Raw genomic sequence first — 26,973 nt, 5'->3', positions numbered from 1 at the left:
CCAATACCTCAGAATGTGATCTTACTTAGAAATAGGATCTTTACAGAGATAATCAAGTTAAAATGAGGTGATTAGGATGGGCCCTATTCTAATATGAATGATGTCCTTATACAAAGTGGAAAATTTGAACACAAAGACAGACAAGCATGCAGGGAGAATGCTTTGTGCAGACAGGAGTAACGCTGCTGCAAGGCAAGGAACTACTTCAGAAGCTAGGACAGAGGCCTGGAACAGACCCTTCCTTAGTGCCCCCAGAGGGAGCATGGCCTTGCCAGCACCTTCATCTCTAGCCTCCAGAACTGTGAAACATGTCTGTTGTTCAAGTCGCTCAATGTGCAGCACTTTATCAGGGTAGCCCGAGAAAACTAATCCACTTATGTTCTCAAGAAAATCCCACTTGATCATCCTGTACCATTCTTTTTATATGATTTCACTACATTTGCTAATATTGAGGGTTTTTTAAAAATCTGGGTTCATGAGAGGTACTGACATATAGTTTTATGGTTTTCTATCCTTTTTTTTTTTTTCTTTGAGACAGGGTCTCATTCTGTCACCCAGGCTGGAGTGCAGTGGCATGATCTCAGCCCACTGCAACCTCCACCTTCCAGACCTGAGTAATCCTCCCACCCCAGCCTCCCTAAGTAGCTGGGACTACAGGCGCGTGCCACCATGCCCAGCTAACTTTTTTGTATTTTTAGTGGAGACAGGATTTCACCATATTGCTCAGGCTGATCTTGAACTCTTGGGTTCAAGTGATCCCCCGCCTCAGCCTCCCAAAGTGCTGGGATTACAGCCATAAACCACCACGCCCAGCCTGTATACTATTTTTGTGTGGTTTTGGTGTCAGTAACTCTAGCCTTGTAAAATGACTTAGGAAGTGTTTTCTTCTATTTTCTGGAAGAGATTATATAGCCTTGGCGTTGCTTCTTCCTTAAATGATTGGTAAAATGAAACAATGAAACCATCCGGAATGGGAATTTTCTTTTTTGAAAGGTTTTAAACTATGAATTCAGTTCCTTTGATAGATATAGAGCTTGTTCGGCTATTTCATCATGAGTGAGTTTGACATTGTATGTTTTTTGAGAAATGGATCTATCCTAAGTTGTCAGGTTTATATGCATAAAGTTATTTATAATATTCATTTATTATCCTTTTAATGTCTGAAGATTATGTAGGAATAGCCCCTCTTTCATTCCTAATATTGATAATTTGTATCCTTTCTCTATTTTTCTTTTTTAGTCATGATAAAGGTTTATCAAATTTATTGATGTTTTCAAAGGACCTGCTTTTTGTCTTACTTTGATTTTTCTTTATTGTTTTTGTTTCAATTTAATTGATTTCTGCTCTGATATTTACCATTGCCTGCTTTATGTTTATTTTGCTATTTTTTTCTCATTTCTTAAGGTGAAAACTTAGATTATTGATTGAAGATCTTTCTTCTTTTCCAGTATAAGCATTTTTTGGTTTTTACATTATTTTAATTTTAATTAACAAATAATAATTGTACATATTCATGAAGTATATGGTGATCTTTTGATATGTATAATACATGGTGATTAGATCTGGATAATTAGCATATTCATAATCTCAAGCATTTATCATTTCCTTGTGTTGGGGGCATTCAATATCCTCTCTTCTAGCTATTTGAAACTATATATATGCGTATATATATATATATATATATATATTTTTTTTTTTTTTCTCTGAAATAGTGTCTTGCTCTGTTGCCCAGGCTGGAGTGCAGTGGTGTAATCTGGGCTTACTGCAACCTCCACCTCCTGGCCTCAAGCAGTCCTTCCACCTCAGCCTCCCTAGTAGCTGGGACTACAGGTACTCACCACCATGCCTGGCTAATTTTTCTATTTTTTGTAAAGACAGGGTTTTGCCATGTTGCCTAGGCTTTCAAACTCCTGAGCTCAAGTGATCTACCTGCCTCAGCCTCCCAAAGTGCTGGGATGACAGGCATGAGCCACCGTGCCCAGCCATATTAATGTTATTAAATACCTATAGTCATCCCACAGTGCTGTAGAACAGTAAAACTTATTCCCCCTCTCTAGCTGGAATTTTATATCCTTTAACAAGTCTCTCCTTCTCCTTCCTTTCCCCATTCCCAGCCTCTAATATCTTCAGTTCTACTTTTTACTTCTATGACGTCAGCTTTTTTTAGCCTCCACTTATGAGTGAGAACATGTGGTGTTTAACTTTGTGTTCTTGGTTTATTTCACTTAACATAATGTCATCCAGTTTCATCCATGTTGCCACAAATGACAAGATCTCATTCTTTTTATGGCTGAATAGTATTCTACAGTGTATATATGCCACATTTTCTTTATCCATTCATCTGTTGGATACCTAGGTTGATTCTATATCTAGGCTATTATGAATAGTGCTGCAATAAATATAGAAGTATAGCTATCTCTTTAATATACTGATATCCTTTCTTTTGGGTATACCCCGCAGTGGATCATATGGTATTCTATATGTAATGTCTTGAAGGACCTTCCATACTGTTCTCCATAGTGGCTATACTAGTTTGCATTCCCCACCAACAGTGGTTAAGAGTTCCCTTTTCTCCACATCCTCACCAGCATTTGTTATTTTTTTTTTCCTTTTTGATAAAAGCTATTCTAACCGTGCTGAGATGGTGCCTCATTATAGTTTTGATTTGCATTTCCCTGATGATTAGTGATGTTGAGCATTTTTTCATGTATTTCTAGCCCATCTGTATGTCTTCTTTTGAGAAGTGTCTATTCAGATCATTTGCCCATTTTAAAATTGGATGGTCAGCTTTTTTGCTGTTGAGGTGTTTCAATTCATTCTGTATTCTGGGTACTAATTCCCTTTTGGATGAGTAGTTTACAAATATTTTCTCCCACTCTGCAGGTTATCTTTCCACTCTGTTGATTATTTCTTTTGATGTGAAGAAGCTTTTGAGTTTTATATAATCCCATTTGTTTATTTTTACTTTTGTTGCCTATGTTTTTGAGGTCTTATTCATAAAATATTTCCCCAGACCAATGTCCTGAAGCATTTCCTCTATATTTTCTCCTAGCTTCTCTAATTCGAAGGGAAGATTCCCTTTCCTGAGAGTTTTAGTGTGTATGGGCCCCGGCTACCACTGCTGTTGCTGCCAGAAAACCCTTTTCCTACTCCTCAGATCTGAACTAGGGGGCTTTTCCTGGAACTCTGTCCATTCGCGCCAATGCTCACTTCTGGGTTTTGCACTACTCTGAGTCCGTATCAGGGTATAGTGGAGGAGAGGGAAAAAAGTAAATTCACAGCAGGTTCAGTGGTATTTTACATTCTTTCACAATTTGCCTACTACAATTTACTTATCAGATATCTGTTTTGTGCCTTGTGACCAGGTTCTATGGCTACATTTGCGAGGAGAGACAGGGTGAAAGCACTTACTGTATCTTACCTGGAAGGAGAACTCCCCATGTTTACTTTTTTTTTTTTTTTTACTTCCAAACTAATTGTATAAGGCTAACATTACCCTCATACCAAAACCAGACAAAGACACAGTGAAGAAAGAAAACTATAAGCCAATAACTAATAAACATCAATGCAAAAATAACAAAATACTAGCAAATTGAATTCAACAACACGTTAAAATGGTCATTCATTATAATCAGATGGGATGCATCCTTGGGATGCAAAGATGGTTCAACATATGCAAGTTAATAAACATGATGTATCACATTGGTAGAATCAAGGGCATAAACCATATGATCATTTTAATAGATGTCAAAAAAGCATTCATTAAAATTCAACATCCCTTTATGATAAAAAAAAAAACTCTCAACAAACTGCATACAGAAGGAGCATACCTCAAAACAATCAAAGCAGTAAAGGACAGACCCACAGCTAGCATCATTCTGAGTGGGGGAAAACTGAAAGCCTTTCCTCTAAGATCTGGAACAAGACAAGGATACCCCGTTCACTACTTTTAGTTCAACAGAATACTGGAAGTCCAAGGTAGAGCAATTAGGCAAGAGAGAAAGAAATAAAGGGCATCCAAACTGGAAAGAAAGAAATCATTGTTCTTGTTTTCAGACAATATGATCTTACATTTAAAACAAAAAACCTAAAGACTCTGCAAAAAAACTGTTAGAACTGATAAATGAATTCAGTCAAGTTACAGGATACAAAATCACCATACAAACATCGTTTCTATATGCCAACATTGAACAATCTAAAAAACAATCTCATTTACAGTAACTACAAATAAAGGAATATACCTGACCAAATAACTGAAAGATCTGTACAATGAAAACTATAAAACGCTGATCATAGAAAGTGAAGAGGACATAAACAAATGGAAAGGCTGCCCATGCTTATGGATTGGAAGAATTAATATTGTTTAAATAGCCATACTACCCAAAGTGATCTATAGAATTAATGCAATCCCTATTAAAATGCCAATGAAATTCTTCACAGAAATAGAAAAACAACCTAAAATGTAGATGGAACCACAAAAGACCCAGAATAGCCAAATCAATCCTGAGCAAAAAGAGCAAAGCTGAAGTCATCACATCACCTGACTTCAAAATATACTACAAAGCAGCAGTAACTAAAATAACATGATACTGGCATGAAAACAGACACATAGACCAATGGAACAGAATAGAAAACTCAGAAATAAATCCGCTTTTACAGCCAACTCATTTTCAACAAAGGTGCCAAGAATATACAATGGGGAAAAGACCCCTCTTCAATGGATGGTGCTGGGAAAACTGAATATCCATATGCAGAAGAATGAAAGTAGACCCCTATCTCTCACCATATACAAAAATCAAACAAAGAGGATTAAAGACTTAAATCTAAGACTTCAAACTATCAAACTACTAGAAGAAAACATAGGAGAAATGCTCCAGGACCTTGGTCTGGGCAAATATTTGAGTAAGACGTCAAAAGGCCAGGCAACCAAAGCAAAGATTGACAAATGTGATTATATCAAGCTAAAAAGCTTCTCCACAGCAAAGAAACAATCAACATCATGAAGAGATAACCTACAGAATGAGAGAAAATATTTGCAAGCTATTCATCCAACAGGGGTTAATAATCAGAATATATAAGGAACTCAAGCAACTCAATAGCAAAAAAAAAAAAAAACGCATTTTAAAATGGATGAAAGATCTGAATAGACACTTCTCAAAAAATACACACAAGTGGCCAATAGGTATAGAAAAAATGCTAAACATCACTAATTATCAGGGAAATACAAATCAAAACTACAACGAAATATCATTTCACCCCAGTTAAAATGGCTATTATCAAAAAGACAGAAAATAACAGATGATGATGGGAATGTAAATTAGTACAGCCACTATGGATAACAGTTTGGAGGTTCCTCAAAAAACTACAAATAGAACTACCATATGATCCAGGAATCCCACTGCTAGGTACATATTCAAAAAAAGGAAATCAGTGTATCAAAGTGATCTCTGCACTTCCATGTTTATTGCAGCACTATTCACAATAGCCAAGATACAGATCAACCTACGTGTTCATGAATGGATGAATGAATAAGGAAAATGTAGTGTATATATACATAATGGGATATTATTCAGCCATAGAAAAGGAATTAAATCCTATGATTTGCAACAATATAGATGGAACTGGAAGATATTATATTAAGTGAAATAAGCCTAGTACAGAAATACAAGTATCACATATTCTCACTCATATATGGCAGCTAAAAGAGTTAGTCATATGGAGGTATTGAATAGAAGGATGATTACAAGAGGCTGGAAAAGGTAGTGGGGAAGGGAGGATGAAGAGTACTTGGCTAGAAACCACAAAAATACAGTTGGATAGAAGGAATAATATCTAGTGTTTGGTAGCACAATAAGGAAACTAGAGTTTATAATTTATTGTACACTTCAAAATAGCTAGAAGTAAAGATCTGGAATGTTTCCAACACAAACAAATGATAAATGCTTGAGGTGATGGATATCTTACCTACTCATATTTGATCATTACACATTGTATTATTACATTAAATATCACATGTATCCCATAAATATGTACAACTACTATATATCCATAAAAATTAGAAGCAAATTCAAAAAAGAATGAAAAATAAAATTTTGTTGAAGTTAAATTAATATAACATAAAACTATCCACTTTAAAGCTAACAATTCATTGGCATTTTGTACATTAACAATGTTGTACAATCACCCCCTCTATCTAGTACCAAAACATTTTCATCATCCCAAAATAGAACCCATTAAACAGTTACTCTTCATTCCCACCTCCCCTCGACTACTAGCAACCATGGATTTACCTATCCTGGATATTTCATGTAAATGGAATTATATAATTTTTATCTGTCTTCTTTTACTTAGTGTAATGTTTTTGAGGTTCATCCACCTTATAACATGTATTAATACTTTATTCGTTTTCTTGACTGAATAATAGTCTATTGTATGCATATGCCACAATTTATTTATCTATTCATCCATTGATAGACATTTGAGTTGTTTCCATATTTTGGCTATTGTGAATAATGCTGCTATGAAAATTGTCTCACAAGTATTTGTTTGAGTACCTGTTCTTAGTTCTCCAGAGTATATAGGTAGGAATGGAATTACTGGAACATATGGTAATTCTATGTTTAACTTTTTGAGGAACTGTCAAACTGTTACCCCCACATCATTTTATTTTATTTTATTTTATTTATTTATTTTGATACGGAGTCTCACTCTGTCGCCCAGGCTGGAGTGCAGTGGCGTGATCTCGGCTCACTGCAACCTCTGCCTCCCATGTTCAAACAATTCTCCTGTCTCAACCTCCCGAGTAGCTGGAACTACAGGCATGTGCCACCAGAGCCGGCTAATTTTTGTACTTTCAGTAGAGATGGGTTTTTGCCATGTTGGTCAGGCTGTTCTTGAACTCCTGACCTCAAGTGATCTGCCCGCCTCGGCCTCTCAAAGTGCCGGGATTACAGGCATGAGCCACCGCATCCAGCCTTCCCCCACATCATTTTTAACACAGTTGTGGTCTTATGTATTTTTGTTGTTTATGAACATCATAACATAAAAATAACCCCTTCATATTAAAGACTCAGAGTCAACATAACTTTTGTGGTTGTATACTATTCTACTGCATATATTCTATAATTTAGTTAACCATTCCAATATTTTAGTCACTTTAGTGTTTTCTTATTCTATTTGTTTCTTATTGCTACGTTAACTAGCACTGGCAAGCCTTTATGCTTACATTCTTAATTCAGTTTAAATTATCTCAAGGGTAAATTCCAAAAAGTAGAATCACTCATTTAAATAATATAAATGTTTTCTAAGTTCTCATTACGTGTTACCAAACTGCTTTCCAAAGTGTTCTACCAAATTGCACCTTCACTGGCAGTGCGGGAAGGCTTTGTTTTAACGTATCCTTTCTATCCCTGGATGGTGGTATTACTTTTCAGAAATCTTTGCCAATTTTGTGTAAAAAAAATTATGCTTCATTTAATTTCTAATGCTGTGATTGTAATGAACTTAAACTATTTTTATATGTTTACTATTCACATTTCTTGATTTGTGAATTGTCTATTCACATCGCTGCCCGTTTATATATGAAGATCTGTATCCAGAATGCTTCTGGTCACAGATAACAGAAAATCTAATCATGACTTTAACAAATTGGGGGTACATTTTTCTGACATAACAATACATCTGGAAGTAGGCAGCTGCCAGCTGGTTTAGTGGTTTAAGGATGTCAAGATGGTGTCTTGGTAAAGCAAAATGGCTGCAACTGCTCCAGACATCACATTCATATTTGAGGCAGAAAGAAAAAGGAAAGAGTGGAGACAACTGCTTCTTTTGGGTATATATCCAAGAAGAGTCCTTTTTATCATGGAAGTAAAGGCCTTCTCTGATGCCTTTGAGCAGATTTCTACTTTATATTTCCTTGACCAGAACCATGTCATATGGACATCCTTAACTGCTAGGGAATTAGAAAAGCAAGAAATGGGGTTGAAATATCAGACTTTGACCAATCATGATCCATCCCCTGGGACTGAACACTCTGATGTTGACAACAAAATCAGAAAGGAGGGGAGTTGAGGGAAATGCATTCTAGAAGGCAGTCAACACCGTTTAACATGGCTTGGTGTGGTTTGTGTCTTATTGATTTATATATTTCACTAGACATTAAAGAAATTGACTTTTGTCCTATGTATTTCCCAGGTTTCAGTATGCACATAACTTCTCTTTATCTGAAAATAGATTTTTTTCTCAGTTTTATGTAGCCAAATGTACCTCTTTTTAAATTTCCTTTTTTTCTGAGACCGTCTTGCTCTGTCACCCAGGCTGCAGTGCAGTGGTGCACTGACAGTTCATTGCAACCTCTAACTCCTAGGCTCAAGTGATCTCCCGCCTCAGCCTCCTGAGTACCTAGGACTATGAACGTGCACCACCACACCCAGCTAATTTTTTAAAAATCTTTTTGTAGGCCGGGTGCAGTGGCTCACGCCTGTAATCCCCACACTTTGGGAGGCCGAGGCAGGTGAATCATGAGGTCAGGAGATCGAGACCATCCTGTCTAACACAGTGAAACCCAGTCTCCACTAAAAAAAAAAAAAAAAAAAACACAAAAAATTAGCTGGGCGTGGTGGCAAACGCCTGTAGTCTCAGCTACTCGGGAGGCTGAGGCAGGAGAATGGCGTGAAACCGGGAGGCGGAGCTTGCAGTGAGCCAAGATGGGGCCACTGCACTCCAGCCTGGGCGACAGAGTGAGACTCCGTCTCAAAAATAAATAAATAAATAAAATAAAATAAAATAAAATAAAATGAAATCTTTTTGTAAAGACAAAGTCTCACTATGTTGCCTACATTGGTCTCAAACCCCTGGCCTCAAGTGATCCTCCTGCCTCACCTTTTGTTTTTAAGATGAGAATACTCTTCTCATCTAGAGATTAGAGTAATATTCACTTCCAGTCTTAATTTTTTAATGTAACTTTTTAATTCACCTGACATATATTTTGTCTATAAGGTAGGATTATATAAATTCATTTTTTTCAGATAGTTGGCAAATTGTCATAGTACCATTGATTTCCATCTCCTTCTGAGGCCCTAGATAATTCCCTTTAGGGAAAAGACTGGAGCAACCAAATAACCACAAAGAGTTGATGAGCCGAAATGCTATCGCACCGGCTTGTATAAAATCTCAGAAGGAAATCACAGGGGAAAACACAGCTTTCGTACAGAGAAGTGTGATTGTTGTTATATCTATACCACGTACGTAGTTCATTAATTGTGTTTCAGTTTTTTTCCTCTTCCCATTTTCTATGTCAGGTGGCAAACCCAACCAAGGGTAGACCATTCATCATGAGGTCTCCATCAAGTGGCCTGATTGTCATTTAGACCTGGTTGTTTTGCTGGTCAAATCAGTACCCTGGTAGGGTGGTATACTCCCTTCCTTTCTTTCTTTCTTTCTTTCTTTCTTTCTTTCTTTCTTTCTTTCTTTCTTTCTTTCTTTCTTTCTTTTCTTTCTGTCTTTCTTTCTCTCTTTCTTTCCTTTCTTTCTTCTTTCTTTCTTTCTCTTTCTTTCTTTCCTTCCTTCCTTCCTTCTTTCTCCCTTTCCTTCCTTCCTTTCTTTCTTTCTCTCTCTCTCTCTTCTTATATTTTTCAAAATTTTTTTGAGACAAGTTCTCTCTATATTGTTCAGACTGGTCTCAAACTCCTGGGCTCAAGCAATCCTCCTGCCTCGTCCTCCCAGACTGCTAGGACTACAGACACGAGCAGCCCGTTTTTTAACTTATAACAAAATTAATTTACTTCAAAAATTACTTAATCACAAAGGTAAATGACTAACAGAATTACTAGACAAGGGCCTGGGTGCGGTGGCTCATGCCTGTCATCCCAGTACTTTGGAAGGCCGAGGCGAGTGGATCGGCTAAGGTCAGGAGTTCAAGACCAGCCTGACCAACATGGTGAAACCCCATCTCTACTAAAAATACAAAAATTAGCTGGGCATGGTGGCAGGTGCCTGTAACCCCAGCTATTCGGGAGGGTGAGGCAGGAGAATCGCTTGAACCTGGGAGGCAAAGGTTGCAGTGAGCTGAGATCATGCCATTGCACTGCAGCCTCGGCAACAAGAGCAAAACTCTGTCTCAAAATAAATAAATCAATAAACAAAACTAAAAATAAAAATTGCTAGACAAGAAAGCAAGCAAAATAAGAACCTCACATGTTGTGAATTTAATGTTTCCACTCACAGGGGGGCTGGTAAGGATCCTTAGGAGATCATTGTCTGCACATCAGTCAGGGTCCAACTAGGAAAAGAGAAAGTAGTGCAGTAAATTGGTTCCACAGAGATAAAAAGAAGCAGAGAAACCAATCAGGGGACAGTGAGTAATAGTGTGAAATACTTTGCTACTTTAAAACTGGTTGGCAGGATCAAAGGGTTCTTCTGCCCCTGGAGCTATTTAGTCAGGCAACTGTAAAGAATCACTTTTTACTTTTCGTTGTTTTGGTTTTGTTTCACTGCGCACTTGGTGTAGGTTATGCATAAACACAAATGCTGTCGTGCCCACAAGCTGGTTAGATCCTGGCCTTGTGAACTGGCTTCTTTGAACCCCACTGTAGTTGCTCACATTGGCTCAACTTGAGCAGTTATGTTCAATGCCTTTTTTTTTGGAGACGGAGTCTCGCTCTGTTGCCCAGGCTGGAGTGCAGTGGCGCTAGGCTCACTGCAAGCTCCGCATCCCGGGTTCACGCCATTCTCCTGCCTCAGCCTCTTCGAGTAGCTGGGACTACAGGCGCCCGCCACCACGCCCAGCTAATTTTTTGTATTTTTAGTAGAGACGGGGTTTCACCATGGTCTCGATCTCCTGACCTCGTGATCTGCCCGCCTCGGCCTCCCAAAGTGCTGGGATTACAAGCGTGAGCCACTGCGCCCGGCCTGTTCAATGCCTATTTTAAACATTGCAGTCATGTATTTTACGTGTGGCTCCCTTCTTCAGATGTCAAAAAGGTATCTGAAAATGACTTTTGGGATTGTACATATTTGAGGGGAGGGCTCAGTTGCTGGCTGAATTACTACATTTGCACTAGAGCTTGCCCTTGGGAGCTCCCCTTCAGCATTACCAGGGGCCAAGTGAGAGCTCTGTTTGCTCAAAGTTGCCCTCTAAGGAGTGGTATTAAGGGCTTCACACCTCAGAGTAAAAAAAGCTCTTCACTCCTCAGAGTAGAAAAAGCAAGGGGAATTCTGACAATGGCCTTCTCCATGGGGAGTACATCAGGGAGGGTCTGTCCCCCTCTCTGCACTCTCTGATCTGTTTCCCAGTGCCTCTTCCTCCTTAAGGACATCAGTTTCTCCCTTATTCTCAGCAACCCCCCTCCTCACCCCACCAAAATTCATTCTTAGTTGTAGGTTGTGGTATAGCACTGGCTCCACAGTAGGTAACTGGAAAGGCCAATAAATTAGGTCATGTCTATCCACGGTTGTGTAATTGCTTTGCCTCTGCCATCCAGGCAAGTCTTTAAAAGGTTTATGAGTAACACGCTCCCTCCAGGGTAGCTGTCTCCACCTTCAAAGCCACACCAGGCCTCACCCTCAGACAGCTCTACCCAGCTCTTTGTACTCCCAGTTCCACTGAGCTCAGCCTCCAGCTTCTTCTTAGCCTTCCTTTCATTTCCCCCATGTGTCAACTTATAACACCTTGTCCTGGGCCTTCCAGAGCCTTAAGGAGAGTTCACAGTCACAAAACAATACATAAATGTAAATTTTTTCTTAAAAACAACTTGCACGTGTCTAAAACCCACCTCACAAATATTGTAAATGCCACAATTTCCAAACAGTTCTCCAAAACAACAACGATAGTTTTATCATTAAAGTGATAATACTTTTTAATGGCTCATGCCAGTAATCCCAACACTTTGGGAGGTCAAGGTAGGAGGATCACTTGAAGCCAGGAGTTCAAGACCAGCCTGAACAACGTAGTGAGACCCCATCTCTGCAGAATAATTTAAAAATTAGCCGGGCATGGTGGCACATGCCTGTAGCCCCAGCTGTTTGAGAGGCTGAGGTGGCAGAATCGCTTGAGCACAGGAGTTTGAAATTGCAGTGAGCTGACCACGCCACTGCACTGCAGCCTGAGCAACAGAGTGAGATCTTATCTCTTAAAAATAAGCTGGGCACAGTGGCTCACACCTGTAATCCCAGCACTTTAGGAGGCTGAGGCAGGAAAATCACTTAAGGTCAGGAGTTTGAGACCAGCCTGGCCAGCATAATGAAACCCCATCTCTACTAAAAATACAAAACCTAGCTGGGCATGGTGGCATGTGCCTGTGATCTCAGCTACTTGGGAGGCTGAGGCAGGAGAACTGCTTGAACCCAGGAGGCGGAGGTTGCAGTGAGCCAAGATTGCACCACTGCACTCCAGCCTGGGAGACAGAATGAGACTCCATCTCAAAAAAATAAAAATAAAAATAAAAAATGCTATTCTGTTCTCAGCTTACCTGAACTGCATCTCTGAGGTGCTGCAGACACTCACAAGTGGCAGTCTCCTAAAGCTGGAATATTCCACACCTCCAGGAGCCTGGGCCGTTTCAGGAGGCAGACCAGGCCCTGGTTACTCTCTTGGCTCAGATCTGCTTTCCTTTCTGGAAGGTAGACAGTCATCTGGAGTTTTTGATTGTAGGTCAACCATCAACATTAAGCATTGGGAATAGCACTGCAATTTTACCTTTTTCTTGGAGCTGCCAGGTATGATAAGCTCCTCCATTTGCAGCATTGAGGCAGTTGTCTTTGGAACCTGTCACTGTCCCAAGACCCTCCTGCCAGTGCCTCACAGCATCAGGAGTCAGAGGTCTAGGGACCTCCGTGCTCCTCTGTAAAGTGAGAGCCCCATAGATTTTTTTTTCCATTTCATGATTCAATAACACTTCTGCTCAACAGCACTCACTTATTTAGCAGATATATTTGAGATCCTACTGTGAACCTGGTACCGGAGATATATAAATGTTCTCTGTAACCTTTCAATGCCGTGAAGGAGGTGGGTTTAAAAACAGAACATTCAGACCAGGAGCAGTGGCTCACGCCTATAATCCCAGCATTTTGGGAGGCCGAAGAGGGCGTATCACGAGGTCAGGAGTTCGAGACCAGCCTGGCCAACATGGTGAAACCCCTGTCTCTACTCAAACTACAAAAATTAGCCAGGTATTGTGGCATGCGCCTGCAATCCCAGCTACTCAGGAGGCTGAAGCAGGAAAATCGCTTGAACCCAGGAGGCAGAGGTTGCGGTGAGCTGAGATCACACCATTGCACTCCAGCTTGGGTGACAGAGAGAGGCTCTGTCTCCAAAAAATAAGAAAGTAATAATAAATAAACAAAAACAGTACATTCACTATGACGTGATGAATGGTAAGATAGTCACACAGAGGGCCGCAGAGGTCATTTAACCTCATGGGAAGTCTCAGAGAAGACTTGCTGGAGGAGGTGATGCCTGAACTGAGTCTTGAAGGAGGTGACAGGTGAATAAAGGTGAAGTGAACAGCAAGTGGAGTGAACATTAGGCAAGCCACAAAGATGTGAAAGACTACAGGGAGATGCAGACACCATCAGTAGTGAATGTCACCAGAGTGCAACGTGAGAGGAAGCCACAAGCAAAAGAGTGAGCTAGGGGTGGCAGGGTGGGACGTGGACCTGTGTGCCAAGCCGAGGCCCCTGAGCTTGACAAAACTGGAGGGGAGGAGGAGCCACTGAAACGTTTAGAGTCACTGAATGACAAGGTCAAATTAGGTGGATGGCTATGGGTGGCGAGTAAAGCCTGGATTAGGGAAGAATTGTGTTTAGGGGCCTCAATTAGGGCCGAAGAGAAGGCAAGTGATTTAATAAATATTTGGAAAGTCGAATTAGCAGGGCTTGGTGGCTGACTGGCCGCAGGAGGAAGGAGAAAGGAGAGTTCATATGAACTCAGGTTTCTGACTTTGATGAGTTTATGGCATTTGACCTACTGGTGAAACGAGTGGGTCCAAGTGGACTCTATACTTTGTGATTCCAGGCTAAGGTAATATATCTGAATACTAAAGGACATCAATTCTTCCATCAACTTTGAAATATTTAAAGGCATATCTCTTGTTGTACATTATTTCTCAGCGATTGAGGTCAAATTTTAGGCCTGTGACCAAGACTGGGTGTTGGGGGGAGTTGTGGACAGATTTCAAAGCAGAATTCCGGCCAAGGGAGCTTGGAACTTGTTCCTCGGCTCCAGATGGCCTGGTGAAGGACTTCTGGGAGAGAAGCTGAGAGCAGCCACCTGACAGTAGAGGAGGGAACTGATTGGTTCTTAGGAACCAGCACGCCGGCCAGCTATGGTGAGCAGCCTGCCAGGCAGCAGGTGCCCAGCGAGCCAGAGGAAGCCACGCGCCCGGTCATTTCCTCCCCTGCAGCTTTGGACTTCAGTCAGGAGCTTTATCTCTCCTATTCTAAGCAAAAATAATTAAGGCCAACTGATTATTGAGACACCCTCCCCCACTCCCAAAAAAAGTAAGACACTTTATTTCAGTAACTGCTTCTCCTCCCTGAAGCAGTAAAAAGCTGGCTTTCACCGGCACCCTCCCCTTTGATATGGGGTCAGCAGAAGGGTGTTTTGTCTTCAGCTAGTCGGAAACCCCCTGTCTTCAGTGTATTCTGCCTACCAGGATAGGGCACTGTGGATTTTGGTTTTGAAGCTCGTCCAGAGTCACTCAAGAGAGACAAAGCCACCATTCTACTGTGTGCTACCCAACACCCACCAGGTAAGCTGCTGTGCGCCAGGATGAAGCCCCTGGGAGACTGCTTGGCTTTGGTGTTCCAGAATTTGCTTAAATATGTTGAACACACACCCCTGAGTTTAAAACAGCGAGGCTGAGAATAATATCTTCAGCAGGCACAAGGGTAAAGGAAAGAGATGCCTGTTTCCAGTTTATCATGATGTTAGTTTAATTAAGTCCCATTTAACATTTGGGGGATCAAGATTTGTGATGTTTTCATTTTTATTGGAGAAATACTTGATGAATATTTTGAAGGCCTAATATCTGTATGGGCTATGAAATCTGCTATGGTAAATGCAAAGTATGGGACCCAAGAAATGTATAATCTGTTTGGGAGGACAGGACATGAGAATTCAAACAACAATATAAGGCTGTGCATGGCTAAGTACTTAAGGGGTGGCATGGACAGCAGTGAGGTAGGGTTTTGGAGAAGAGAAAGATGGATAGGAGCTAAAATTATTAGGCAAAACTTCATAGAGGCTGGCGTTGAAGTGGCAGGTGGATAAGTGGGAGGTAGGTAAAGGAGAATGACTCCCAATTATGGCTTAATGCTTCCATTAAACCAATTCTACATAACACATTTATTGTGCTATAATCAGGAGTTGGAATACGTAAATCTTCAATTCAGAAAGACTGTTCATATCAATATTGGAAACTAAAGTCCTAAAGAAGGCTGGTGTTTGTTTATTGTGGATAACCTCTGGCTTGTCAGATTTCGTCCCACTTGACTTCCTTCTCTTCCCCTCCTTAGCAATCTGTTCACCATCAGTAACTTCTACTAAATGTTCACTAATTTTTAACAACCTTGCACGTAGAGATTGAGACTTAAGTTAACTGTTTTTGTTTTAGAATTCTGTAAATGTTAAATAGAAGAGAGGCATGAAATCATTTCTGATAAAAATAGAAGTTAAATCTGTGTTAAAGGGTTTTGTGGCCCCTTTCTCCCTAGCTCTGGCTCTCAGCTGAATAGGTTGCATCAGGGAGTGATCACGCAGTGTGTTGGTGCTATCTGTGTTGAGTGACTGGTAAAATACCACAAAAGGAAATCTTTAGTTTCCCCTCCAAGTCTCATTCTTTACATGAGAGCATAGGAAGCCTCCAGAAGATTTGCATGATCCTAGTATTGAGTCTTGTTCTATGCATCTATCAAGGAAAATGAGAGAATTTTAGAGTGGCTAGGATTATTTATTTACTTATTTATTTTAGAGATGGGGTTTTGCCATGTTGCCCAGGCTATTCTTGAACTCCTAGACTCAGGCAATCCTCCCACCTTGGCCTCCCAAAGTGCTAGAATTATAGGCATGAGCCACCTTGCTCAGCCTGGAATTCTTATTTATAACCCAGTGACACAAGACTGTAATAAAACTATTAATAGATAATAATCAACCTCATCACTTGTTCAGTTTCTCTTGATGCAAGGCCAGCAAATAAAAACTTTGTAACCACTTAAAACAAACAAAACAAAAACAAAGCTTCCTTCACTCAGAAGGAAAGTCTGCCGATGAAAGCCTTCACCCATTTATTCCCCTCCCCCACCCTCCTCCATGCACACCTTACCTACTTTCCATATTATCCACTCATTCACTGGGGAATGAGTATCACTCGTGATGAACAATAATAGATTCAGACCCAGCCTTAGTGGAGTTTATTTCCCAGCAAGTCTAGTTCTGATCGTCTTTTCAGGCCTGTCTTCATGAATGCTTTCCTAGCCTTTAGCTAAAATTAATCTTACCCTTCTTCATAATGCTAAAGCAAGAATCTTGATTTTCTATTAATATTATCAACCATGTCCTGTGTTATATCATAGCTACTTTGCACATATCTTTTTCCGCCAATAGATCCTGAATTTCCTAGTGTCTTCATATCATCCTTACACATTTAATTGCTCATTATGGTTGAACTGGATTTTTTTTCCTCACTCAAAAAGGCCTTTTTCAACCCTTTAGCTAAGTGTTAGCACAAGTTAGATCGTGTGACAAAGAGCATGTAGAAAGGGCATTGTAAACAAAAGAGAAGCTTGGAAAATTGCCTAGAGAGCATGGCAAAGTGCTTGGAATGGTTGGCACCCAGGGTTTAAATGACAGAGTCATGGGAAACAAGTCCAGATAGGTAAGCATGGGGCTGGTGATAAAGAACTGAGCTTTACAGATGAGGAAGATGAGACACATAGATGTTATTTGATCAGCCCAAATAATAAAGGAATTAGAACCCCTCACCTGATTATCCACACCATCCAGGCCCAGCACCCTCACGTAAGCTCGGACCGTGATTTTATGCTACCATGCCAGCCCAGGGCAATTGGCTGGGAAAAGATGAAGAGAGTGACAGAGAGTGTCTATGACACTAATGTCTGTGTGGTTCAGCCACATTATTCTTCTCTTTGTAGTGATCATGCAACTTGAAGAAAGGCAAGAGCAATAGGAAGCAAACAACCAAGAAGCTTAGGTGTGTTGAAGACAACATTCAGCACTGATGTGTGGTGTGCTGTAGTGGCCAATCTGAGTTCCCAGTTAGTGTGAAATAGACTGGCCTGTGAATTACGCTCGGAAGCAAATGCCAAGAGTTGCCAATTTTGCCATTTGCTTGGCTCTTTACCTTGAATTTCATAGAACCAATATTTTAAATGGTACCTGGGCTAAAATAATCAGCAAAGGTGTTGAGCAGATAAATTATCAAAAACTACAGGCCAGGCATGGTGGCTCAGGCTTGCAATCACGGCACTTTGGGAGGCGGAGGCGGGCAGATTACCTGAGGTCAGGAGTTTGACACCAGCCTGTCCAACATGGTGAAACCCCATCTCTACTAAAAATACAAAAATTAGCCAGGCATGGTGGTGGGTGCCTGTGATCCCAGCTGCTCGGGAGGCCGAGGCAGGAGAATAGCTTCAACCCGGGAGGCGGAGGTTGCAGTGAGCCGAGATCTCACAACTGCACTCCAGCCTGCCAGCCTGGGTGAGACACAGTGAGACTCCATCAAAAAAAAAAAAAAAAAAAAAGCTACACATATCCAATAAACATAATAAATAATGTTCAACCTCTCTAGTAATCAAAGAAATACAAAAAAAGAAAACTTTTTTTGGCTTATCAGATTAGCAAAGATCAAAAAGAAGGGACATAACTAATATTGGCAAGGACTTGGGGAAATGGACTGTCACACAAGGCAAAATTTGATACAACCTTTCTCCAGAGTAATTTGGTGTGATATAGTTCATAAGTCATTAAAACATGTTCATCATTTGGCCTGGCAATTCCACATAAAGGAAATTAATTCTAAGGAAAATCAGAGATGGGCATAATGCTAGTTTTGAACTGGGTTTTTTCAACATTATGACTCTAAAAAATTAGAAATAACTCCAACGAGAGGGGAGTAGGATCATATGTTACAGTACAGAGATGCAGTGGTAGAATACTGACATAGCACAGCATTCTTAATGTAATGCTAAGTGGGAAACATAGACTACACAACAGCATGCATAGGGTAAGAGCATTTTTTGAAAATGCAGGCATACATAACTGACATGTGGAGCAAGTAGGAATCACGGAATATAACAAGAAAACATCTTTAGTTGTGTCTCTTACTATCCCTTTATTTCTTTTTTATTTTTTTAGACAGTCTTGTTCTGTCACCCAGGCTGGAGTGTAATGGTGTGATGTCAGCTCACTGTAACCTCTGCCTCCTGGGTTCAAGCAATTCTCCTGCCTCAGCCTCCTGAGTAGCTGGGGTTACAGATGCCCACCACTATGCCCAGCTAATTTTTTTTTGTATTTTTAGTAGGGACAGGGTTTCACCATGTTGGCCAGGCTGATCTCGAACTCCTGACCTCAAGTGATCCGTCCACCTCAGCCTCCCAAAGTTCTAGGATTACAGGTGTGAGCCACCATGTGCAGCCGTCTCCTACTATCCCTTTAAATGCCACTGGATGCAAACAAAGGCAGTCCCTTGACTTTTCTGGTCACTTTAAGACACAAACACAGTCTCAATTCGATGATAATTAGAACGTATGGGCCTAGATTCATCCCAGCTTTATTCAGAGGAGCAGCCTCTCACACAGCCACCGCTTGCTGCAGAGCAATGCCTAGGACAGTGAAAGGATTCGATCCTTTTCCCTTTCCCCATCAGCCTCTGCCTCTCCACCCTTTCAATGGTGATTTTTTACTGTTCCAGGGTTGAACCAGAGGGTGGCTGGGAGGCAGGTTTAAGTTTGGATGGAAGAAACAACATGCAGAAAAGCTGTTGCTTGACTAGAATGGTTGTGAGGTGACATCACACTCTCTGGGTAGGGCAGATGTTTAAATCTGCCTCTTCTCTTGCGTGCTCGTCCGGGGTTTGCTGAGATGGCCCGTGGCCCGGCACTGTTCCCCAGCAGCTCTTTCCATGCAGATGATGTGCTCTCCCCTGCTCTGTGCTAGGAATCCAGGGATTCACCCACAACCTCTTTCTACTCAGGTTTCTTCACCCCTGGAGCCGACTCTAGCAGACATGAACTAAGAGAACCCCATGCCTCCTCAGCCTCTCCTGGGGCCCACATCTTCTCCAGGGGACACACTCATACCGTGGTTGCCTGAGAAACCCTGATGAGGACTGATTGACAGCTGAGCTATGCACTTCATTCTGCAGTCAAAGCAACTGGCAGGCCCCAGTTTCTCCAACTCAGACTTCTCAGGCAGGAGGCAGATACCAGTCTACCTTTCCTCCAAACCACAAGGGACAAGATTAAGCTCTTCCAGTCGTACCAGTTAAGCTCCCTGGCTCTAGAGAAAGCCTCCTCACAAATCCTCCCTCTGTCTTCACTCTTCCAAGTCAATGCATGTAAGGGGACTTAAAACCCTAACTAGAGAGACTTGGGTTTTGTTTGTTTTTAAAAATCCCACAAAGCAAGTTCTCCTGATTGGTCTTCTCACAACTCCCTTAGATGTCTTGAACCTCTTGCTTTCATGCTTTAGCTAAAACTGAGACAGAGTCCTAGTCCTGTTACTACTGCTTTAAAACACATGGATGAACATATGTACACACACAGCAGTATCTCTGACTGTGGGAGTTATGAGTGATTTCTTTTATTCAAGTTTTTGTTTGTTTGTTTGTTTGTTTTAATGGAGACAGGATCTCGCCATGTTGCCCAGGCTGGCCTTGAACTCCTGGGCTCACTTGATCCTCCTGCCTCGGCCTCCCAAAGTGTTGGGATTACAGGCCTGAGCCACCATGCCCGGCCTCTTCAAGTTTTTTCTTTAATTTCCAAGTCTTTTGCATTGAATGTAATTTTACTTTCTTTCTTTCTTTTTTTGAAACAGCGTCTTGCTCTGCCGCCAAGGCTGGAGTGCAGTAGTGAGATCTCAGCTCACTGCAACCTCTCCGTCCCAGATTCAAGCAATTCTCCCACCTCAGCCTCTCTAGTAGCTGGGACTACAGGTATACACCACCATACCCAGCTAATTTTTGTATTTTTTTTTTTTTTTTTTTTTTTTAGTAGAGAACGGGTTTCTCCATGTTGGCTAGGCTGGTCTCAAACTCCTGACCTCAAGTGATCCACCACTTCGACCTCCCAAAGTAATGCGATTACAGGCATGAGCCACCTAGCCCAGCCTGATGTAATTTTACTTTCATAATTACAAAAAAAAAAAATCAACACAGAAAAAATTGTATAATGGCAAAGCAAAGTCAGTTTTATTGACATTTGAAATTTCCTAGGCCGGACGCGGTGGCTCACGCCTGTACTCCCAGCACTTTGGGAGGCCGAGGCGGGCGGATCACGAGGTCAGGAGATCGAGACCACCCTGGCTAACACGGTGAAACCCGTCTCTATTAAAAATACAAAAAATTAGCCAGGTGAGGTGGCGGGCGCCTGTAGTCCCAGCTACGCGAGAGGCCGAGGCAGGAGAATGGCGTGAACCCCGGGGGGCGGAGCCTGCAGTGAGCGGAGATCGCACCACTGCACTCCAGCCTGGGTGAAAGAGCGAGACTCCTTCTCAAAAAAAAAAAAAAAAAAAGAAAAAAAAAAAGAAATTTCCTGTCCCAATCAATGCTGGAGAATTCCTCTGTGAACAAATTTCTGCATGCTGGATGTTTTCATTATGCTCTTTCAGGTGACAAGGAACATAGAGCAGTTTCCTCAAGGGATGAGTGGCACTTTATTGTCAGGATCTAATGGAGAAGTAAGGAAACACAGGAAACGGCCTCAGCCCTGCACGGCCAGTCCTCAGGAACCGGAATGTTGATCAGAATACTGCAGCATTCTGGTGCCAATCAATCAACCAGGCTGGTAACCACAGGCTTGTGGCCCGGCTTCTCTGTTCTGCTTCTCCCTACTCTCATTGCCAGGGCTGATTTTCTTCTCGCAAGTTTCCTCTCTGCCCCATAGCTTCTTCCTGTTCAAGACTCTGGTGCCTCATGGCTTCTCTTCATGGTACTGCTCAATACCTTCTCACTATGTGTCTCTCAGCCATGTCACTTTAGTTTGTCTTACTTGTCATTATGATTTTAAGACATGCCAAGAGGAAAGACGTTATTAAGTTGTTAATCACTCTCCAAAATAGAACAAATAGAATTCGCTGGGCAGCATTCTTGCTCATGTTTAGCTTTTGGGTAATTAGGGTAGGAATGCAAAAAATGTTGGATCCCATGAGGCAAAGCACAGGAACTACCCATGACCACTTTACTGTGAGTAGGACAGACTCCCAACACTTCCTGGGATACCTGTTTGCTAGAAAAGTGGTCCACTTCTTTCAGACAGATCTACCACCATGCTTAATTCATTACTTCTGTGGCTTGATCAAGTGCTATTTTTGGGTGTTGGCAAAGAGAATAGAGATGCCATAATGATTTAAAACAAAACAAAACAAAACAAGATGGAGGGAATCAGATATCCAGATTTCTTTTTCTATGCCAATAACGTCGAAGGGATTCAAAGCTAAATAGTTGATGTCTTTTAAAATCTAAGGCCATTATTAATAAATAATAGGCTACACCCATAAACATATACCAAATAAACAGTTCTTTCCTTCTATAAAGCACACCTGGCACTACTGCTTCTTTGTATTGACATGTCTTTTCATTTTTGGGAAATAGGCTGATTGTTTACAGACTGAGTTCAATTATTTTGTACCTATTCTTGATGCACTGAGACACATTTATTTAAAGTACATAATGTCCTTCAATGTTAGTTATATTATCATTTATATCATGTAACAAAGCTTCTTTTAGGCCTTTTCTCCAAAGACTCATTGAGATTTCATGATAAATTATTTAATACATGATAGGGAATGATCACAAACTTTATTACTGAGATTGAGAAAGAGGAATTTAGATACTAGCATCTGAAAGTTAAAATGATAGTGAATAATAAGAACGTATAACAATGACATTACCAGAAAAATATCTTTTACACAAAATCAAACTTCCGTAAATAAGTTACATAATTTGGAGTAGACACATGCATTTGTACTGCTGGCAGTATTTCATTTTACCCCCAAGTACAGATTTTGTTCTAGAATTATTCCAGGAGTGGTTCTCAGGAGTATGTTTTGGTAAATAAGTGTGACTACATCTACAGACAAAACTTAACAAGGTCTTCTGGATGAGATAATACCATATGAAAACAATATGTGTGTTTTGAATCACCCAGGCAGAATAATCATTCTAATGATAACATTTAGTGCAAGGATTCAAGAGGAAATGTTCAAAGTTAAAGCCCTTTGGCGTGTGATTCTTCAGTAATTTCTGATGAGGTGGAGTGGTTTGTCAGGTCAGTTGGTTTATCAGCAGATGGATAAAAAGGGTTTAAATGCCACACTCATATTTGCAAGGCAGGTTTGTTTGCCAGAGAGGAATTGGAAAAGGCAACAACCATGTGGAAAAGGGTTATTTCAAAAGTTAACTCTTTGAAAATAAGTAAACTGTAATCCAAACCAATGAGCTTTAACTGATGTCAACAACAAGCTTCCTTTGACCCAGTGAGTGAATCCTGAAGCAGATGTGGTTTGCGAGTCATGGACTCTCCGAACCTCCACTATCCCTGATGGGAACCAAGAGCAGTAGATTCATGGTGCTGACATTTAGAAAACCTCCAGGCGTTTCCTCAGCATTCTGCATCCTAACACAAAGACTAAATAGCTATTTGAGATCTATCGTTCTTTCGTCTGGCTTGCGTATTTGACCAGTGTGTGTGGGTAGGGTGGGAAGGAGGATGGTGAGAGTTTCGTATTGCCACATTAGATTCCTTAAAGTTAAAGCAAAGTCCAGAATGTTGGATTTGAGTTGGTTTCCCAGCACCCTTAAAATTGCATGATACAAAGGGTGAATTAAGTTGAATGCAATAATAGTGGATTTTAATTACAGTATGAGAAGTGAAAGTAATGTCATCTTGTCACCTTTTTGCTTAGACACAGAAGGAATCTATAGGAGCATCACTTTCCTTTAACTTTATGAAATAGCGTAGGCTGCTGTTTCTGTCTTCCTGGCAAGACAGATTCCAAGAATAAGAGTTAAATTGCCTGAATATGAGGAAAAAAAAGATGTTCTGCATTCTTATTAATGAAAATGAAGGAGAGATGCATATTCATATGTACCATTCTATCTTGTTACCTAACTCTACATAACTAGCAGTGCAAAGGATGTGGTCAGAATTTAGGGTGTAGTTGTCTTTGGAAAGAAGCCATGAACAATATAATGAACAAATTTAAGATGTTGAGATCATACACTCTGTCTATGGATGAAAACCTTCATGGTTCTAACCTGCCTTGCAGCTGTGCTAGTATACCAGACTTGCAAGAGGCATCTATGTCCCCATTCTGCAGCTCTGAGCAGCTTCCTTGCACTTTTAGAATCCTGACACTCAACTTGCCATTAACCCTTGCCCTACAAGTTTCAGTGGAAGATGTCTGAGCATCTGTATAAAGGGGAATAAGAGGGATGCAAAAGCTAAAACTAGTTTTTCATTCTCTTGTATTCATTTTTTCGGTTATTCAACAAATATTTTTCCCTGCTTGCTGTGTGTTCAGGAAATCGACACTTGACTCGGGGAGCTGACAATCCAGTGATAAGACAACCAGCATGCAAAAAAAGTACAGAGACTCAACAGAGGAGGCTTATTCTAGGCATGGGTTGAATAAATCAGGCTCCTGGAAACAACTGTTCTTACTCAACAATTATCATCATGCTGGTGGGGTGAGGGAGGTCTGAGCTAGGTAGAAGCTTAATTCTTTCACTCACCACTTCACAACCTCTGGCAAGTGTTTTCACTTTTCATGATTTCAGCTCCTTTTACTGTAAAATGAGTATAATACCTACTTCACTGGATTCCTGTGGTAATTAAATGAAATAATCTAGGTGGAAGCGCCCAGCATCATAGCTGTCACATAAAGTGTGTTTCCCAGTGAAAACTTTCCGCCTCCGGAAACTATATATGTTTACAGTGTGCAGGTTCCCATCACCTTCAGCAGCAGCATGAAGGTACTAGAAATGATACCAAATATTGCCTTCATTTTCTATAAAGTTATTGTCATTTGGAATCTGGAACCATGTGTCCTTTTCTAGCCGTTTCATTTTAATCATGTAATGGATCCAGACAGGAGCAACAGAAAGTTCAAAGAAAGTGAAAGAAAGGACAGCAGACACAAGAGGACAATATACCAAACTGGGACTTCCCAGGCTGAAAGGCAGAGGCCCAAGGGAGACAGAGTTAGAAACTATGAGATCTGAGCTAAACATGAACTTGTTGACCACATTCTTAAATAGTGGGGCATACCCTTTGCAACCTTAGCAAAAGTGTACTTAGAATCACAAAAAGTGGGAAGTCTGGTACAGTGGCGTGTGCCTGTAGTCCCAGCTACTTGGGAGGCTAAGGCAGGAGGATAGCTTGAGCTTGGAGGTTCAAGGCTAGCCAGGGCAACATAGTGAGACCCTGTCTCTAAAAAAATAAAATAAAGTTTAAAAAGTGGGGGCTGGGCGCAGTGACTCACACCTATAATCCAAGCACTCTGAGAGTCTGAGGCAAGGTGATCACTTGAGGTCAGGAGTTCAAGACCAGCATGGACAACATGGTGAAACCCTGTCTCTATTAAAAATACAAAAAATAGCTGAATATGGTGGTGGGCACCTGTAATCCCAGCTACTCAGGAGGCCGAAGCAGGAGAATTGCTTGAGCCCGGGAGGCAGAGGTTGCAGTGAGCTGAGATTATGCCACTGCACCCCAGCCTGGGTGACAGAGTGAGACTCCGTCTCAAAAAAAGTAAAAAATAAAAAGTGGGAAAGCATCCTTGATAGCCTCTAGTTCAACTCCCTAATTTTGTGGGTGAAGAAATGCAGGTCCAGAGAAAAGAGAATTTCCCAAACTCATATTCATTAACTTGTTCACCAAGGGCTAACTGAGTCCCTACCCTATGTCAGACATCTTTCCAGATAACAAGACAGGCAAGGTCCTCATGCTTGTAGATTATGTTTTAATGGGGTACAAAAGATATAATCAATAAGAAAGTAAGTAAGTGAAGAAGATAATTTCAAAAGAAGATTAACAAGATTAAGAAAAGTAAACGAGGGCCAGGCACAGTGACTCATGCCTGTAATCCCAGCACTTTGGGAGGCTGAGGAGAACGAATCACTTGAGGTCAGGAGTTCAAGACCAGCCTGGCCAACATGGCAAAACCCCGTCTCCACTAAAATTACAAAATAATTAGCCAGACGTGGTGGCGGGCACCTGGAATCCCAGCTATGCTAGGCAGGCTGAGACACAAGAATTCCCTGAACCCAGGAGGCGGAGGTTGCAATCAGCCGAGATCATGGTTTACTTTTCTTTTCTTAATCTTGTTAATCTTCTTTTGAAATTTCTTCACTTATTTACTTTCTTATTGATTATATCTCTTGTACCCCATTAAAATATAATCTACAAGCATGAGGACATTGTCCGTCTTGTTTTCTGGAAACACTCCAGCCTGGGTGACAGAGCAAGACTCCATCTCAAAACAAGCAAACAAACAAAAAAGAAAAGTAAAGTAAACCAAGTAACTTGATAGAAAGCAACTGAATATGGGAGAAGGAATAATCTATTTTGGAGGGCCGAGGGGGCCTCTCTAAAGATGTGACATTTTAGTTAAGGCCTAAATGGCACAAAGGCATAGCCATGTGACAAAATGGGGAAGAGCTCCCTCCCTTCAGATGGAGGGAACAAGACTGAAGCCTAGTGGGAGCCAGCTTGGCCTGTTAAGAGGGAAACAAGCCAAATGCTGAGTGGAGAGGAAAGAGGAGTGACTAAAAGTGGTAGAAAAGGCAGAAGGTGAGCCTTGAAGACCACAGAGTTTAACATTGTATTCTAAGCATAATGAGAAGCTTCTGGAGGGATTTAAGCAGGGGATGGCATGATATATCTTACATTTACAAAAAATCATGTTCAATAAAATTGATGGGGGCCAGGCCTGATGGCTCAGCCTGTAATCCCAGCACTTTGGGAGGCCAAGGCAGGCAGATCACTTGAGGCCAGAAGTTCGAGACCAGCCTGGCCAACATGGCAAAACCCCATCTCTACTAAAAATACAAAACTAGCTGGGCATGGTTGCGCATGCCTACTGTAATCCCAGCTACTCGGGAGGCTGAGGCAGGAGAATCGCTTGAACCTAGGAGGCAGAGGTTGCAGTGAGCTAAGATTGCACCACTGCATTCCAGTCTAGGTGACAGAGCACTCTATCTCAAAACAAACAAACAAACAAAAACAAAACAAAACAAATAATAAAATTGATTGGATGCCACTGTTTTGTACTGACCTTCTCCTGTACTAGGTCCCAATAGATCAAACCAAAGTGGAAACACTTTTAAGTGCCACATGATCAAATTGAAACTTAAAAAACAAAAACAGGCAAATCCCCAAGTAGTCCAACTTTTCCAAAAACAACAACAACAAAAAAAAGACAGCAGATTCACAACTAATCGCAAAGGGCCCAGCCAACGCCCGCATGATAAGGAAGGTTCCCCTGCTTTAATCCTTACAAGGAAAGTAACCTGAAGTAGCCTGATGTTAATCAGTCCACTTTTTTGTATTATGCTGTTTTATTGTTCCTGCTCAAGCTATCTTGTAAAAACCCATTGTTCTGCCAGGCAAGATGCTACTCAATTCATGAATCACTAATAAATGCCAATTAGATCTTTAAAACTCATTTTGTTGGAAGTTTGTTCTTTGTCCATCACTCTTGCTCCTGTATAGAGCCTGGATGGAAGGGGAGCCAGAGTG

At 41.0% G+C, this 26,973-nt stretch overlaps 1 protein-coding gene across 4 annotated transcripts in view; it reads left to right on the top strand.

The window, feature by feature from the left end:
• Positions 1-26,973, top strand: part of EXPH5 (exophilin 5) — an 89,033-nt gene that overhangs the window by 10,500 nt on the left and 51,560 nt on the right. Inside the window, exon 1 of one of the 4 annotated variants that reach the window (XM_055273015.2) lies at positions 14,379-14,747. The exons of the other annotated variants lie outside the window; for them this stretch is intronic. The gene's annotated coding sequence lies outside the window, so the exon portion shown is untranslated. Of the gene's footprint in view, positions 1-14,378; positions 14,748-26,973 lie in introns of those variants that run through there. 4 annotated transcript variants of the gene reach the window in all.

Source organism: Symphalangus syndactylus, chromosome 3 (assembly GCF_028878055.3).
Source record: "Symphalangus syndactylus isolate Jambi chromosome 3, NHGRI_mSymSyn1-v2.1_pri, whole genome shotgun sequence".
Classification (NCBI taxonomy): Eukaryota; Metazoa; Chordata; class Mammalia; order Primates; family Hylobatidae; genus Symphalangus; species Symphalangus syndactylus.
Note: the sequence above shows the minus strand (reverse complement) of the source record. Positions and strands in the feature narration are given on the sequence as shown.